This window comes from Rhea americana, unplaced genomic scaffold (genome assembly GCF_003343005.1).
Source record: "Rhea americana isolate MKP2758 unplaced genomic scaffold, rheAme1 scaffold_273, whole genome shotgun sequence".
Lineage (NCBI taxonomy): Eukaryota > Metazoa > Chordata > Aves > Rheiformes > Rheidae > Rhea > Rhea americana.
Genome location: NW_028186394.1, coordinates 17,598 through 30,525, shown reverse-complemented (window position 1 = coordinate 30,525; position 12,928 = coordinate 17,598).

The following is a 12,928-nucleotide window of genomic DNA, read 5'->3' as shown; positions in this document are numbered from 1 at the left end:
AGCTTATGGGTCAGGATTAGTGGGCAGACCAATATGGGCAATGATGTTGTGAGTGTCTGACCACTTGATCAGGAAGAAGTAGAAAGAAGGTAAAGAAACTAAATGCCTTTTTTGCTTCAGTCTTTACTGTTAAGACCAAACCTCAGGAATCTCAAACCATGCAGACCAGGGAGAAAGTCTGGAGAAAGAAAGACTTTCTTGTAGTTGAAGAGGATCAGATTAGAGATGATTTAAGCAAACTTGACATCCACAAGTCCATGGGCCCTGATGAGCTTCACCCATCAGTGCTGAGGGACTGGGCCAATGTCATTGCAAGGCCACTCTCAATCACTCTTTGAAAGGACATGAAGAACAACAGAGGAGTCTGAGGATGGGGCTGGACTCTTTCCAGTGGTGCCCAGTGATAGTTTGAGGGGCAACAGGCACAAACAGAAACACAAGAAATTCCATCAGAACATAAGGAGAAACTTCTTTCCTGGGAGGGTGACTGAGCACTGGAACAGGTAGCTCAGAGAAGTTGGGGAGTCTCCATTCTTGCAGATGTTCAAAAGCTGTCTGCAAAGTGTTCTGGGCCATTGCTGTTGGTGACCCTGCTTTAGCAGGGTGGGGTTGCATTTGATGACCTCCTGAGATGCCTTCTGATCTCTACCATTCTGTGATTCTGTGGTGCAGATGGGGCCTTCCTCAGAAAACTAGAAGAAGCCTCATGTCCACAGGCCTTGGTCCTCAAGGAGGGGCTTTAACTACCCTGACATGTGCTGCAGGGACAACACAGCAGGGCACAAGAAAGTCAGAAGGTTGCTGGAGTGCACCGACGACAACTTTGTAACTTAGGTGATTGAGGAGCCAGTGAAGAGAGGTACTCTACTAGACCTTGCACTTATAAACAAGAAAGGACTGGTCAGAGATGTGGAAGTTGTGGTCAGCCTTGGCAACAGCAACCACAGGATGATGGAGTTCAGGATCCTGCAGGCAGGGAGCAGGGCAAAAAGCAGAATCACAGCCCTAGGCTTCGGGAGTGCAGACTCTGGCCTGTTCAGGGCTCTGCTTGGAAGAAGCCCACGGGATGGGGTATTTTTACCCCACCTCTCTGCGTTAAAATACTCTCCCTGCAGAGGAGTCCAGGAGAGCTGACTGATTTTCAAGGCTCACCTCCTCCAAGCTCAAGGGCAGTCCAACCCCACATGCAGCAAATGAAGCAAAATTGGTAGGAGACCTCTATGGATGAGAAGGAGATCCTGACTAAGCTCAAACAGAAAAGGAAGCATACAAGTGGTGGAAGCAAGGACGGATGACCTGGGAGGAAGATAGAGTCACTGTCTGAGCATGCAAGGATGGGGTTAGGAAAGGCAAAGGCCATCTGGAGTGGGATCTGGTGAGGGATGTGAAGGGCAACAAGCAAAGCTTCTACATCAGCAGCAAAAGGAAGGCTAGGGAAAATGTGGGCTCATTGCAGGAATGGTTTGAGGGATATGGTGACAGAGGACATGAAAAAGGCCAAGGTATTCAGTGCCTTCCTCACCTCTGTCTTTACTTGTAAGACTGAGACCAGTAAAAAAATCTGGAGTAATGAGAATTTACAATTAAGAAGGATCAAGTTGGTGAACACTTAAAATGTCAGACCTACAGAAGTCCTTAGGACCTGATGGGATGCACGCAGAAGTGTTAAGGGAGTTAGCCAGTGTCATTGTGAGACCACTCTTAATTATCTTTGAACGGTCATGGCAATCAGGGGAAGTTCCTGAGGACTGGAAGAAAGCAAATGTCATTCCTATCTTCAAGAAAGGCAAGAAGGAAGACCAAGTCAGCCTCACTTTTATCCCTGGGAAGATGGTGGAGCAAAGCCATTTCCAAACATATTGGAAGGACGAGAAAGTGATTAGGAGGAGTCAGCATGATTTTAAAGAAAGGAAATCATGCCTGACCAACCTGAAAGCTTTCTACAATGAGATGACTGGGTTGATGGATGAAAGGAAAACAGCAGGTGTTGTTTATCTTGACTTTAGTAAGGCTTTCAATACTGTCTCACATAATATTCTTGTGGTCAAGCATATGAAGTGTGGCCTACATAAATGGGCAGTGAGAAGGACTGAAAACTAGCTGAACTATCGAGTTCAAAAGATTGTGAAAAATGGCTCAAAATCCAGCTGGGGGCTGGGCCCCTCAGGGGTTAGTACTGTGGCTAGAGCTGTTTAAACTGTTTATTAATGATCTAGCATGGAGCGCACCATGAGAAAGTTTAGAGACAATACAAAAAGGAGTGGTCATAGAATCATAGAATCAGTAAGGTTGGAAGGGACCTCTGGAGACCATCTAGTCCACCCCCACCCCCACCCCCACCCCCTGCTCAGCAGGGTCACCTAGAGCATGTTAGACAGGGTTGCATCCAGGTGGGCYTTGAAGATCTCCAGAGAAGGAGACTCCACAACCTCTCTGGGCAACCTGTTCCAGGGCTCCGTCACTCACAGTGAAGAAATTCCCCCTCATATTCAGGCAGAATTTCATGTGGTCGATACCCCAGAGTGTTGAGCTGCTATTTGAAAGGACCTTGACGTGCTGGAAAGACTTGGGCAGGTAAGAACCTCATGAGGTTCAACAAAGGGAAATACAAAGGCCTGCACCTTGGACTGAATAAGCTCATACACCAGGACAGGCTGGGGGCCAACCTGCTGGAGAGAAGCTTTGCAGAAAATTACTTGTAGATCTTGGTGGACAACAAGTTGAACATGAGCCAGCAATGTGCCTTTGTAGCAAAGCAGACCAACAGCATTCTGGGCAGCCTTAGGAAGAGCATTGCCAGCAGGTCAAGGGAGGTGATCCCTCCCCTTTCTTCAGCACATCTGAAGTGTTGTGTCCAGTTCTGGGCTCCCCAGTACAAGACAGACATGAAGCTGCTGGAGCAAGTCCAGTGAAGGAACACAAAGAGGATTAAGGGACTGGAGCATCTCTCATGTAAGGAAAGGCTGAGAGATCTGGGATTGTTTAGCCTTGAGAAGAGAGGGCTCAGGGGAATCTTATGAATGCGTATAAATACCTGATGGGAGGGAATTAACAAGCTGGAACCTTACTCTTCTCAGTGGCACCCAGTGGCAGGATAAGAAGCAATGGGCAGGAACTGAAAGACAGAAATTGCACTTAAACACAGGAGATTTTTTTTTTCCTGTGAGGGTGATCAAACACTGGAAGAGATTGCCCATAGAGGCTGTGGAGTCCTCATTCTTGGAAATTTTCAAAACCCAATTGCATAGCTGAGTGATAGTGTGTGACAGGACTTTTCTAGTTGCTCAAAAATCAGCTGCTCAAGTCTGCTATTAGTGCGCCCCTACCCCTTGGGAGTTCTACTAAACTCACTTGCCATCTGGAAATCCATATTGCTCTTCTAGATTGTTGTTCTGACAATTGTTATTCTGATGTCTAGACCATCTCCTGGCACTCTGGGCAGGTAATGATGAATGAAAGTAACAGTTTTATCAGCCTTGCACAAATCTTAAGTTTACTTCTTTCTGTGATGGATGCCAGTGATGCTCCTTCATCTTTCAAATACAAAGAAGTTTGTAGATCAGTGTTGTCACTTATGTACCTACTTATTTTGTTAAATAGCTTCCCTATTGTGTTTGTGTTCCCTAGTACCCCATGGTGTTAGTCTGAGGCACCCTCAATTCCTCTGTTTAGCTCCCAAGGCAATGAGGCATTGAGGCATGCAGAGAAGGCTACACAGCTGGCTGTCCAGACAGCTTGCGTACAGCATAAGACTGTGGAAATCTGTGTCCACTCTTTGCCATATGATGTTGCGCGAAGACTGTCATGGTAGGCACAAAGTAGCTGCAGCAGTCAAACAGTACACGCTATTTGAGGCCAGAGCCTTTCCAAGCCTGGATTATCTTCCTGAAGCTGGACTTTTTCCTCCAGAGCAGAACAATCTGTATTGCCTTGTCTTGCATTAGAAGCTCGTATTTCTTCTAGCTTTCTCCTGGGGCACAGAACAGGCCATGAGGAGAGACCCTTTTCATTGGGTCTGAAAGCTCTGTTCTGCACAAACTTGGGTAATATTGCTCTGCCCAAGCAGCTCAGCAGTGATCAGAAGCCTGGTTTGAACTAAGTAGATGAGGAAGGCAGGGGCAGAAGAAACCTCCATTCACACACTCTTCATGCCAACTTCACAGTCCCTCCTGCACTACTGCAGTTGCAATTCTTATCTCCTCCCCTCTCCAGGGCAAAGGAGCAGGAAAGAGAGGGAGTTTCCCTAAACCACAAAGAATGTGGCTCCAGCAAAAGACTTACCTAATGACTCTTTAAGCTGCCCTCCTAGCAGGGACTGAAACACATTCCCTGTCTCTAAGCTGTCCTTTTCCAGACCCTCCAAAGCTCACACATTGCTCAATGCAGATATCACACCATGCCAAGGAAAGATGTACAACAATTTGGAGATGTGGTTTCATTCAACACAAAACCACTTTGGCAGTACAGCTGGCAGATGCTGATTCACATTGTGCTGGACTGGCTCTCTAGCCCTGAGAAGTAAAAAGAAGTTCAGTTTTATGTGCAGAAAAAAAGCAAGGAAATACAGCAGGCCTAGTGAAGGCCATGTGTTAATGGAGCTGGTTTGACTAGCATTTCAGTGGTCTCTCTGATTTGGCACAGGCACTCCTGCCCAAGTCAATGACAAGTCCCCCAGTGCAACGAATCAGTTGGGGCTGAGCCAAGTGGGAACTGAGTGGATAGATATCAACCTCAGGGCAAGGGATCTTGGTGTCTGTACTCTGAGAGGGTAGGACAGGCTTGCAAGTCTGAAAACGGTGAGCTGAATGCTGGACAAATCCTTTTGTCTTCAAAGGATTTTCCGCTATGTCCAAAGTGGAAATCTTATTCTGCGTGATCAGCAACTCCCCCTTGAATTAAGGACTGTCTGACCAAGGACATAGACTCAAAAGTCTGCTGCTATCCCTCTCATGAGAAGTGACAGGAGAAGACCCTGTGCTGCTGGAAGTGGAAGGAGAGAGGGACACTCCATTGCAGTATATAGCTCTTTACTCACTTGAGCCTCCTCTTCAAGATCTCTCTATCTGCTGATTTCTCTTGTCTGTCCCTGTGTGACCTTCTGTAGCAGAGATGTTGCTGCTGCGAGCAATGCCTGCATTTTCCTAGGAGAAATGTGTCTGCAAAGGCAGGGAGAAACCCTCCATCATGCTCTGGTTGAAACCTTCCTACCTCTCACCTTCCCCAGCCTCTGCATACAGAGTCTCACTGGAGGCCACAGCATTCTTCAACTCAGGATGAGGAGTAAGCATTTGCTTTGGACTGCAGAAAGGCTGCTGGAGCTGGGGGCTCGTGAATTTGGGTCTCCCCATGGCTTGACAGCTCAGAGAATAGCCATGGCTAAGGGATTTGGATCCTTGACCTTGCAGATGGGTCAGTGCTACTCAGCTGCCCTGGCACACTCACCTTTTTGGGGGTATCTCCAGTGAGTTGTCACCCTCTTCCTCTGAGGATGATTCTCCACCCTCTTTCCAGTTCCCCATCATTCTCTCTCTGAGATCTGGGCTGGTCACCTTCCTCCTCATGGTGGCAGAAGGGATTTGAGTGGTCCCCCAAGAAGCAGTGGGTTTCTGCAAAGGAAGGGAGAATCCCAGGCAAGCATGCTGCAAAGAGACAAGGCTCTTTGCCAGCATACAGATCCCAGAGGTGACTTCTGGCCAAGATACTGTGGCGGAGGAACTAGAATAAGGACTTCGACATGCTGCAGGAGTTGGATGCTGGAGTCTGACCGGGGTTTCACTGCATTGCCCAGTTGACCCTTCTCACATGATCTCACTTCTGACATCCTAGATAAGGGGAAGGAATTGGCATTTGCACATGAGGAGCTAAGAAGGAAAACTCTTCCATGATGTTTAGCATCTCCAATCAAAGTTCCTGATGGCCTCTTTCAACCTCGGTTATGACTGAGCATCAGTGCTCACTGCCGCCACTTGTATCTGCTCTTACAACTGTTATAACCCTTGCAACCTTTGGAGGAACAAGGCAACAGGACTACCATGGAGGCAAAGGGTGCCAGCTCTCTTATTTTCATCTGTGGGTGATTGCTGTCCCACTATTTAAGATTGATGGAAAACTCTGAAGAGAAGCAATATTGCATGGTAACATATGCCTTTCCTTCACCAAGAGAACCTGTTTCTGATGTTTCTGTGTCTGTTATATATGCTTTTGTAAAACAATTCTGTAGCTTTGACAAAGAAATTACCAGAGTGGGAATTTAGTTTTTGTTATTATTAGTTTTGTTTTTTTTTTCTTTTAAGGGATTTCTAATCAAAAAGCCCTCATGTATTTGCAGAACTCCTTTTTCATTTCATTTAGCAGCCATAGTATCTCAGTAGATAGTTTCTACCACTATACAGGGGCAAAAATTAGCATGCAGTTTAAACGGAAATGTGTGCAGAGGACATAAACACTGATCAGTGCTGCAAAAGCATATTTACAACACTCATGCTCATTTTTTTTCCAGTGAAGTGCAAGTTAAAGACTTCATCCCTTGTGCTTTGAGACAAATAGGATTTTTTTTTTAACGTCAGCATGTTTGGAAGCAAATACTAGTGCTTCACTTAAAAACTAAACTTCCAGAAAAATGTGCCTTACTATAAAAAGTAATGTTCCTGATCATGCCAATACAGTGAAGGGTAAATAAAAGAACTAGCTGCCTTATAGGTAATCTAGATATGGCTCAGGTCATTAGACTGTGAACAGATGTGTCCAAATGCAAGTGCAGATACCTGAAGCAGAGGTTGTCTGAGTTCAGGGGAGGGATGCTCAGTGCATGTCCTCACCATCGCAGAGTGCTGGCTTTTCCCTTCGGCTTTTTGTAACTACTTATCCCTTACAGTAATAAGCAGGTAAGCATGACAGATAGTAGTCACCTGCCCTGCACTTTTACAGCAATGATGCTGTGCTGACTTGGAGACCTTCAAAGCTCGGCTCCTCTAGAAGAGAGAAATGCTATTTTTCTGAGTGTTTCAAAATGTTTCTGGTACCTGGGCCTTCCACAGATGTTCCCTTTCCTTCCTTGCTGTTGATGAAGGCAACTTTGTCTTTTCTGTCTTCAGGTACTTCTTACGTAAGACTTCCCAGTGTTTACTTTGATCCTTCCTCATATGGAGAGAGCAGAATTCCTAAAGGGTCACAAAAATGCAACAGCAGCAGTGGCAGTCTCATCTGTGTTTTGGGGAATTTTTTTATTTCTCACTCTTTCTTCTGCCCCTTGTTTTCTGCCTTTCTATTAGCTATGTTTACTCCTCAGTTATAACAGGGACAACTACAGCACAAGCTGACCAATGACCTGAATAGAAATATATCCTATCCTAGAAAATACTGGCCTTTTTCTTTTCATTATGAACAGTGCCTTTTTAACTCCATTAAGAATGGTGCCAAGGAAGATGGTGTGATGCGTGGCAGAAGATGATGGGAGCAAAAAGCAGACTCCAAAAATACAAACAGTTGAACGTACATGGTTTAAAGGAAGCTCCTGAAGAAACCACTTAATGTTCAAATGAGTACACATAGATAAAACTGTGCTTTTCTGCAATGAATTATGATGCAAGAATTACATCACTCTATATCATATACCTGTCCTGATCTCTCATGGCTGTCATAAATAGTTTGTGGAAATTGGGGTCCCGCCACAGGAATATCATTGCCTTGGCTTTTGTTTTTCCTGGACATTCTCCACTGCAAAACAGCCAGCTCACTGCAGACACACAGCAAGAGGAGTTAATGGGAGCGCAGGGAAGATCTCTATCATTTGTTCCCAGGCAAGGCACCCACCTCTGCAGCAGAAGGTGACTGTATCAGAGGGGAACAACCCCTCTTTCCCCTGGTGCTGCTGGGGGTAGAGGGAAGAGAATTGCCTGAGAGGGAAACACCACTCATCTCTAGATATATTTACCACTTCAGCTTATCCTCCCGATCCCTCTCTTCGTGTCTGTGTCCCCTCCGTCTTCGGTCGACCTGTCCCAGGATGCATGTCACTACCTCGAGCAGGGTCTGGCTCGTCCGTGGGGAAATTGTCCTATGACAACAGGGAGAAACCCTCCATCATGCTCTGGTTGAAACCTTCCTACCTCTCACCTTCCCCAGCCTCTGCATACAGAGTCTCACTGGAGGCCACAGCATTCTTCAACTCAGGATGAGGAGTAAGCATTTGCTTTGGACTGCAGAAAGGCTGCTGGAGCTGGGGGCTCGTGAATTTGGGTCTCCCCATGGCTTGACAGCTCAGAGAATAGCCATGGCTAAGGGATTTGGATCCTTGACCTTGCAGATGGGTCAGTGCTACTCAGCTGCCCTGGCACACTCACCTTTTTGGGGGTATCTCCAGTGAGTTGTCACCCTCTTCCTCTGAGGATGATTCTCCACCCTCTTTCCAGTTCCCCATCATTCTCTCTCTGAGATCTGGGCTGGTCACCTTCCTCCTCATGGTGGCAGAAGGGATTTGAGTGGTCCCCCAAGAAGCAGTGGGTTTCTGCAAAGGAAGGGAGAATCCCAGGCAAGCATGCTGCAAAGAGACAAGGCTCTTTGCCAGCATACAGATCCCAGAGGTGACTTCTGGCCAAGATACTGTGGCGGAGGAACTAGAATAAGGACTTCGACATGCTGCAGGAGTTGGATGCTGGAGTCTGACCGGGGTTTCACTGCATTGCCCAGTTGACTCCCCTTTCTCATGAGACTACTGTCCCTTAGCCTGCCATTTTGAAGTAACAGTTCCATGGACACTTGAAATAACCTGGAATCTGAAGCTCCTCTGTAGGAAGGACATGCTTTTTTTCCTATCTATTTTAAAATGCTACCAGTACCCTGGCCCTCTGTAGCTTATCCTTTCCTCTCCCAGGGACTGGTGGTGCCAGTTTTTCCTTTTCTTTCCTTCTGTCTTTCTCTTTCTTCTGCCATTCTTTCTTCTTCTGTCTTTCTACGGCTTGAAGTTCTCGGAGACCTCTTTGGTGTCGTTTCTTAACTTGGAGGATTCTTCTCTGGAGGGTCACAGAAATGTAACAGGAATAGCATCAGTCTCATCTGCCTTTTTAAAATATATTTATTATTACTATTTATTTCTCACCCTCTTTTCTGCCCCTTTTTGTCAGTTGTGTTTTTTTCTTGGATTATCGTGGCCTTAACCAAGGTGTGAACTAACCAATGATCTAAAAAACTCCTATTTCCTTTTCCATAAAAGTCTGGCATTTTGATTTTGAATTCCGTTATGAATAGGGGTAAGGAAGATGTTCTGAACTGTTTTAATGAGACAATTGGAGTGAAGAACAGGTTCTAAACATACAGTCACTCACATCTTTTAAAGTAGGCTTGAGGAGAAGTCACTTAATTTTCAAAGGAGCACACACTGAGGCATCTTTTTGGACTCAGTGGCCATTTAACCGTGCTTTTGTACAATAAACTACAACATAAATATTACATCACTCCTCATCATATACCTGCTCTTTCATCTTAATAGCTTCAGCAATGAAGTTTATAAGTTTTGGTCCAGCATGAGGAATTTCTGTTTTCTTGGCTTCCACTTTCTTCATTGAGCTCCACTGAATTGGTGGTGCTTGACTTAAAAGGCAAAACAGAAGACATCTGTATGAGTAAAGGATGAATTTGTTCTCCATTTTAGTCTCACAAGGTGCGTCCCTGCCCCTGCAGCAGAAGGCAGCTAGCTCTGCAGAAGAATTAGTTGCATTTGACTGAGCACTTTCAAATACAGAGAAAAAGATAGCTCCAGGCTACGACATCAGGTGTGGCACAACATTTCCCAGGAAAGCTCAGGATGCCCAAGTTTACACCTTCTCTTGGCCTTCAAGGAGAAGGACAGTGTCATGGGAATGGAGGCTCCTGTCTGTCATTTCAATGCTTTGATACCACAGGCTCCTCCTGATAGTTGTATTAATGCTCTCATTACCCAACAAGGAAACTTTAGTATCTGTATCACATGGTAATAGCCTGCCAGAGTTAGCCTAGACATTATGTCTGAAGGAAACTTCTCACTCCTAAAAAGAATAAGAGCATAGGTCCCCCACATCCATTTCCCCACAAGTCTGACCTGCCAGGAAGCCCCTTTCCCTTGGTTTTCTGCATCTGTTCTTCCTTCTTATAGATAGAAGTCTTTTTTGGTGGAGGCTGCTTCTCTCTGGAGAGAAGGTGATTGGCAGGAAGAGCCCCTGCAAGCAAGAAAGCAGAGAACCTTTCAAACAGCATCTTTGTGACCATTCTAACAGGAATGATGTACAGAAGTGCACACATGTGATGAAACTGTGCAAGGCTATCCTCCTGCAGCCATGTTTTCTATGAGGTTTTAGGCTTTTCCTAACACTGGACTTTGTCCAACTCTTAATTTCTACATTGTAACATTATTCCTTGGGGAATTCTGATACTACTGGCTTCTCTCCTCTATATTTTGAAAATCAGGAGGAAGCCTTGCTGAGAAAGGCTGGTGACTAAATGGAGCCTTGAGGGGAAGGAGGAAGAATTTCCCTTGAGAGAAACAGACTTTGAGATCTGTCTACTGATCTCTTGTGCACAAGTTCACTCTTCATGTGTTCAGCCCAAAGACACTTTTATGTTTGTAAACAATTAAGTAAGTAGGATTGGAATTCCCAACTTTAAAAATGAGATGAAGTTGCATATGCATTGCATTGTAGCCTTGGCTATAACATCCCATTAATGAGGAAAATGTCCAAACATTCCCAAGTGTCAACTGTTCTACTACCTTTTTTGTTGCCATTATCATCCTTATCTGCCTCCTGTTCTTGGGTGAGCTCTGCAGGTCCTTCTATGGCAGGCTGCACAATCTGAAGTTCATACCTGGAAACCAGAAGACTCTAGTTTGAATAAGAGCTCCATATTTGCTTTGCATCTTGTGTTAATAGTCTGGTCATAAGGGTATTGGGGAGCTAATGTAATAGCTCTGATAAAAGAGCAGAATATGCAGTGTCATTCTAGACTACATCCAAAAACTGTGTGATATATCGTAGAGCTCTAGTTCTGATTAGTTCAGAATAACTTCCTGAGAGGACTTCACAAGCCCTGGCAGGACAGCACAACCAGAAACAAGCTGAGAAGGTCCTGGCTTGGTCAGCCAGGGGCTGCTGAACCCAACATACCGTGGAAAGACAATGACACTGCCAAAGTGCATCTGGGAAGCTGCAGTCTCTGTGCCTGACAGGACTGAATCTCTCATCTCTGGCATCTGCAGTAGTGACAAAGACACACAAGATGATGTCAAGGAAATTATCTTGTTGCTCACAGAGGCAGGAAACCACTCCCCTGCTCCTGTCCTTTTGAAACCCTGTCATCAAGTGCTCCTTTGCTAATAGTAATATCAGTAATAGCAAAAATAAGCTGTTAAGCAGATAATTTAGAACGGAAAATAGCATCACTATCCTTTTTTGTGAAGGTAAGAATCACGAGACTCAGGAGGCCCATTCTTTTCTAATGGAGAAGTCCAAGAAGCCAAGCAGATTTGATTAGCTGGGGTTTCTGGGTTCTGGCTTTTGTGTGTTGGTTTGCTGTGACTGTTCCTGCATGGAGAACAAAGAACTTAGATATGGGCTTAACCCCAAGTTTCTCCTAGGATGCAAATGACTGCATCTGCAGCTTGGAGTTAGAGACATAGTCCTTCCTTTTCCTTTATAGAGTTTTAAGACATGTAAATGTCAAATATCTGAGGAGGTCCAGATCTTGGATAGGGACCTGCTGGAGCAAAGGCTCACGAGAGACCCCAGAGAGTGAGCTAGATGGAAGAGACAGAGGTGGGAATCAGATCTGTGCTGGAGCCTGGTTGTATGTCTTGGGGTAAATCCTCAGAGGGAATGAGGGGCTTAAGTATGCCTGTGCCTCTGTGTCCTGCCCAAGTCAAGAAGCAGCAGTGAAAGACATGCTGGACAGGGAGAAGGTGAGGGGAGATGATGAGTTCTCCTGATGAAAGAACTCAGGTCTGTCCCATGAAATGATCAGGCATATGTTTTCTAACAGGGGCTCAGAAATGTTTGTGTGCAGCAGATGGTGAAATTGCCAAACTCACTGCTCAAAATCCCAAACATGGCCAAAGTAGAAACTCATTAATAAGCAGCAATTTCACTTGATGTTGTTAACTCAGAGCAATACCAGTCCAAATAGCTTTCTGGGAGGGAAGAAGTGTAATGGGAAGTACCACTGAAGTCTGCCCTATTCTTAGGCTCTTTCCCAAAGCCCCAGGGGATGGGAGTGGGCTCATGGGGTCTTTCCTGCAGTAGCTCAGTTGTTTAAGTGTGGTGCTGCTAATGCCAAGGTTGCAGGTTCAATCCCCATATGGGCTACCTGAGGGTTGGACTAGATGATCTCCAGAGGTCCCTTCCAACCTTACCATTCTATGATTTTCTTATATCCTTCTGCTACCAAGACCTCTGAATATGAGAGAAGGCCTTTACAGAGAGCTATAGTCTGTGTCTAGCCCCAGAAGTTAGACCTCTTTCAGAAAAAGGAGCTATGAGTTCCCTTCTCCTTTAAGAAAAGTGCAAAAGAACTCCAAATAGTACTAGAAAAATGAAAATCTTACCCCAAGGAGAGCTTCTAGAGTCTTTTCAGTGCCGTTTAGCCTTTTCAGAAAGTCTTTAKAAAATCTTATTTTCACATCTTTTCCCTGGATAACAAGTATGCCAACATCATTGAAAACAAAGGCAACATTCTTGCCGTTCTCTATGCAGAGAGAGAAAAGACGCATGGTCTTTTCTATGCAACCCTCCACTGTCCTCTGAGAAATGGAGATGTCTGAGGCTATCCGAGCATACTGCAATTGCTCAATGTGGTTATGATCTGGAAAACAGTGCAAGAGGAGCAAAGCATTACTGAAGTACTAAACAGAATAAACACTGGACAGGACTAGAGGTGATATAGAGTATAGGGTTGACTTGTTGGT